The following is a 5,709-nucleotide window of genomic DNA, read 5'->3' on the forward strand; positions in this document are numbered from 1 at the left end:
TCAAACTGTGGAGGCAAAAATGGACAGAATTGTGAAGATTTATACACGTCCATTTTTTCCTCCACAAATCGTAGGGTTGGGATGATCCTATGGAGCTTGTGTTTTGGGCACACCCTATCTATGTGAGGGCCCATCAAATGAATGGTTTGCATCACCCAAACAATGTGGGCACCCAATGTATTTTAAGCTGACGGAGTAGCTAAGTTAGCTACTCGATCGGGTAGCCACACTTTTCTCAATGTTTATACTAGTTTCGGAAATGATCTATAATATGTATAGTGAGAAAACACATGCTGCAATACTTTTTTAACATATTTTGTCTTATTAGTTTTATACATCTGAGGTGGTTATTCCCTCCTGCAAAAGTGAGCCAGTACATAGCTTTCTGCAAAATTGGCAAGCAAATCCTCAAAAATATTTATTTACATAAAATTAGATGTACAATGAATTTCATTTAATATTTATTTACATAAAATTAGCTGTTCTGCATGTGAGACCAGCCACCTCGTGAATGAAGACAAAATCTGCTGAAAATTGAGCATCAGTGGCTGGTCTCACATGCAACAGGCCATTCTCGAAATGCGATTGGCGATGGACGCTAGCAAATCCCGTTAGTGATAATATATCAGTAGCCTCATAAATTTTTTAAGTGTCTCTATCTCCCGTCCATCTCTAGCAATTGGCCCCCAAAGAGGGTAATCTTGTCATTACAGAACGACAAATACGTGGACGGCCCAGAGTCAAACTTTCGCGTCAGACCTTTGCTCTAAATATTTATACACGGCTTTCATTCCTCCTCTATATAAAGTTATAAACCCCCCAAACCAAATGAGATAACAAGGAGAAATCCAGATATTCACACATCTCTCTCTCTCTCTCTCTCTCTCTCTCTCTCTCTCTCTCTCTCTCTCTCTCTGTGTTTAGAGCAAAAGAAATTTGTAACAATACTCCATTGATGCCGAAAGAAGGTATGCGTAGCATTTTCTTCTACCCTAATATGACTTCTTCTCCTTCTCCTTCTTCTTCTTCCACACCTCGACACTCCTTCTCTCAAACAATGATAGAAGCAAACATCGCAAACGCAGAAGAAATCATAACTAAATGGGATCCAGACTCCTCTTCCTACACAAAAATCACCTCTCTATTCTACGTGAAACGCAGAGAAGCCAAAGAATTTCTCAGATCCGTTAGAGAACTCCAACGATCTATGCACTCCCTCGCTTCAGAGAATTCCAACTCTCACAAGCTCGCTCAAGCTCAGAAGCTTATGCAGATCGCCATGAAAAGGCTTGAAAAGGAGTTCTACCAGATCCTCTCCGCAAATCGTGATCATCTCGATCCGGAATCCGTTTCCGGCCTGTCCTCCACCACAACAAGATCCAGCACCTCCGATTACGACGAAGATCTCGGATCGGAAGACAAAATCGAGATCGCCGGAGACTCTATCCGAGAAGTCGAGCGAGTTTCATCTTTTGCCATGTCGGATCTCAGGTTAATCGCCGAGTGCATGATCTCGTCCGGATATGGAATGGAATGCTTCAGGATTTATAAAATCATACGAAAATCGATAGTGGATGAAGGTTTACACAGCCTCGGATTCGAACGGTTGAGCTATCATAAGCTCCAGAAGTTGAATTGGGAGACGATCGAGCTCAAGATAAAGAACTGGTTAAATTTATCAAAAATCGCCGTAAAAACACTTTTTTCCGGCGAGAGAATCCTCTGCGATCACGTCTTCTCCACGTCGGACATGATCAAGGAATCGTGCTTTTCAGAGATCTCTAAAGAAGCAGCGATCGATCTCTTCGCATTCGCAGAATCCATAGCCAAAATGAAGAAATCTCCAGAGAAAATGTTCCGAATCTTAGATCTCTACGAATCAATCGCCGAACTCTGGCCTGAGATAGAATCAATCTTCTCGTACGAATCCACTTCAGCTGTCCGATCACAAGCCATCACTGCTCTCACCAAACTCGGCGATGCAGTGAGATCCATCCTATCAAATTTCGAATCCGCGATTCAAAAAGACTCCTCCAAATCTCCGATCCCTGGGGGAGGAATCCATCCTCTAACCCGATACGTGATGAATTACGTATCGTTCCTCGCCGATTACAGCTTAATTCTCTCCTATATATTCGCCGACTTAAGGTTCAAAGTTCCGACTCCATTACCGGAATCTTTGTCCATTAAAAGCTCTCCTTCAAGAGAAAATCCTTTATCTATGATCTCTGTTCGATTCTCGTGGCTCATTCTCGTTCTCATTTGTAAACTAGATGGAAAAGCAGAGGTCTACAAAGAGGTCGGACTTTCATATCTTTTCCTCGTTAACAATCTCCAATACATTGTTTCAAAAGTCTCAAACTCAAATCTCAAGCCTCTCCTTGGAGAGGATTGGATCTCCAAACACTACACAAAGCTTCATCAGTACGCAGCGAACTACGAGCGGACCGCATGGATGAAAGTGATCAAATCCTTGCCCGACAATCCCACGGTGGAGATTTCACCAGAGGCAGCGAAGGAAATTTTTCAAACTTTCAATTCGGCGTTTGAGGACACGTACTTGATTCAGTCGTCTTGGATAGTGCCAGACGGAAAAATGAGGGACGAGATTAAGGTTTCGGTTTCCGGCAAGATCGTGCCGGTGTATCGGGCGTTTTATTTGAAGTATCGGATTTTGTTGAAGGAGGAAAAGAATTTGGAGGTTTTGGTGAGGTTCTCGCCGGAGGAATTGGGGAACTATTTGTCCTATTTGTTTTCCTGGAACGGAGTTTCGGGTTCCGTTACGTCCTCTCCGGCACACTCTCCGGTTTTTCGGAGAAGATGAGGTGCCGTTATCATTTTCTTTCTAGTTGGCAGTTTTTCGTCTGAACGAGAATTGATACGGTGTGGGGCCTACCAAGGGATATGACATTGGCGGGTGTGTGATTCGTGCATAACGTGTCTGGAACTAACATTATTATCCTCACGTAGGCTAAAGTGAGAGAAGAAGGTGGAAGACTGGAAGAGTGTACACACTATCACCACCTTTGATTGATCTGAACCGTCTGTTCCATAGGCTTTTGCTTCGGATCTCTTATGGCACAAAATTCTGAACTATACACATCGAATAATATGTAATTTTTTTGTTTTGCTAATGTTAATATATGTATTATTGAAGTTAATTTTGGGTCATGAGAGATCTAAAGCAAGGGTTAATACAATTATCATGAGAGATCAAATGTAAGAGCTTTTTACCGAGTACTGTAAACAACTTTTTAAATAATAAAAAGAAAATATGGGTTAGGGAAGTGATATATCTGCCCCTTTTGATCACCAGGAACACCCCTTGTCAGTGTTTGTGGCAACCAGGGATGTTGAATTCTTCTGACATAAGTACAACAGCCCCGCTTTAGTCATTGATACACTGACATGGGGTGTTCCTGGTGATCAACAGGGGCGAATATATCGAATCCCTCTGCGTTGATATCATTTTCATATATTTATTATTTGGGATTTGTTAGCGTCCTTCGCAAAAGGCATTCTCAAATGCATTGTCGCATGTCAGAGCAGCCACAAAGACCCACTTTTCAGCAAAAGTGGTCATCATTCACAAGGTGGCTGCCTTGACATGCGGCAGTCGACAGAGCATGTGCAAAACGCCTTTTGTGACGGACGCTAGCAAATCAGTTATTATTTTGTAATGAAAACAGATTTCCAACCGGGAGAGGATGAGTCTGCAAGGGGTGAAAATATCTCTCCAAATCTCCGATACGTGATGAATTACGTATCCGCGATTCAAAAAGACTCCTCCAAATCTCCGATCCCTGGCGGAGGAATCCATCCTCTAACCCGATACATGATGAATTAGGTATCGTTCCTCGCCAATTACAGCTTAATTCTCTCCTATATATTCGCCGACTTAAGGTTCCAAGTTCCGACTCCATTGCCGGAATCTTTGTCCCTTAAAAGCTCTCCTTCAAGAGAAAATCCTTTATCTATGATCTCTGTTCGATTCTCGTGGCTCATTCTCGTTCTCATCTGTAAACTAGATGGAAAAGCAGAGCTCTACAAAGAGGTCGGACTTTCATATCTTTTCCTCGTTAACAATCTCAAATACATTGTTTCAAAAGTCTCAAACTCAAATCTCAAGCCTCTCCTTGGAGAGGATTGGATCTCCAAACACAACACAAAGCTTCATCAGTACGCAGCGAACTACGAGCGGATGGCGTGGATGAAAGTGATGAAATCCTTGCCGGACAATCCGACGGTGGAAATTTCACCAGAGGCAGCGAAGGAGATTTTTCAAAATTTCAATTCGGCGTTTGACGACACGTACTTGATTCAGTCATCTTGGATAGTGCCGGACGGAAAAATGAGGGATGAGATTAAGGTTTCGGTATCCGGCAAGCCGGTGTATCGGGAGTTTTATTTGAAGTATCGGATTTTGTTGAAGGAGGAAAAGAATTTGGAGGTTTTGGTGAGGTTCTCGCCGGAGGAATTGGGGAACTATTTGTCCAATTTGTTTTCCAGGAACGGAGTTTCGGGTTCCGTTACGTCCTCTCCGGCACACTCTCCGGTTTATCGGAGAAGATGAGGTGCCGTTATCATTTTCTTTCAGTTGGCTGTTTTTCGTGTGAACGAGAATGTGATACGGTGTGGGGCCTACCAAGAGATATGACATTAGCGGGTGTGTGATTCGTGCATAACGTGTCTGGAACTAACATTATTAACCTCACGTGGGCTAAAGTGAGAGAAGAAGGTGGAAGAGTGTATACACCATCACCACCTTTGATTGATCTGAACCGTCTGTTCGATAGGCTTTTGCTTCGGATCTCTTATGGCACAAAATTTTGAACTATACACATCGAATAATATGTAATTTTTTTGTTTTGCTAAGGTTAATATATGTATTATTGAAGTTAATTTTGGGTCATGAGAGATCTAAAGCAAGGGTTAATACAATTATCATGAGAGATCTAATGTAAGAGCTTTTTAGCGAGTACTGTGAACAACTTTTTAAATAATAAAAAGACAATATGGTGTTAATCTGAGTCCTGATCTGATTGTTAATGGACTTAAATGATAGGCCTTGTTGGAGATGGAAAAGTCTCTCTATAGAAGTTGATGGAAATAAACAACCATTGCGGTAAAGGATTATAAATATCTCCCGGTAAATCAAGAAAAGTCATTCGAGCAATGGACGAGTCCACATGCCGAGAAGTGGCATAGGAGAAGTTTGCTAACAAATTCCTATAAAAAAAGAAGAAGAAGGAAATGTTATCAACACTACTATTTTCTTATGAGGGCACTCTCACTTTATAAAAAGTACGGTATGGCCCACACCATAGGATGATCCAAACCGTCCATTAGATGGGCCATAGCCTAAATAGGTTATGCTCCAAAAATCATTTCCATAGGATGATCCTAACCCTCCAATCTGAATGTTAGAGGGTTGATCCTAACCCTCTATAGATCGGAGGGTTAAAATCAACCAATGGAAATAATTTTGGGGAATAACCTATTTAGGCTATGGCCCATCTAATGGACGGTTTGAATAATCCTATGGGGCGGGCCATATCGTACTTTTTATAAAGTGAGGAGTGCCCTCATCAAAAAACAGTAGTGCTGATAACATTCCCCAAAAAATCTTAAAAAATATGGTAAAAAAACTCCTGCACATCTCCTACCCCCAACCAAACAACGTCGGGGAGATTCGCTCACAATCTCTCT

The 5,709-nt window shown here is 41.9% G+C and overlaps 2 pseudogenes; both read left to right on the top strand.

Annotated features, from left to right (window-relative positions):
* The first annotated feature begins 824 nt into the window (after positions 1-824).
* Positions 825-3,310, top strand: LOC143848410 (exocyst complex component EXO70H1 pseudogene; annotated as a pseudogene).
* A 666-nt stretch (positions 3,311-3,976) lies between these two features.
* Positions 3,977-4,573, top strand: LOC143847971 (exocyst complex component EXO70H1 pseudogene; annotated as a pseudogene).
* Positions 4,574-5,709: the final 1,136 nt, after the last annotated feature.

The sequence above is a fragment of the Tasmannia lanceolata genome, unplaced genomic scaffold (genome assembly GCF_043159265.1).
Source record: "Tasmannia lanceolata isolate RefF3 unplaced genomic scaffold, GAP_Taslan_0.1 ptg000016l, whole genome shotgun sequence".
NCBI classification, from domain to species: Eukaryota; Viridiplantae; Streptophyta; class Magnoliopsida; order Canellales; family Winteraceae; genus Tasmannia; species Tasmannia lanceolata.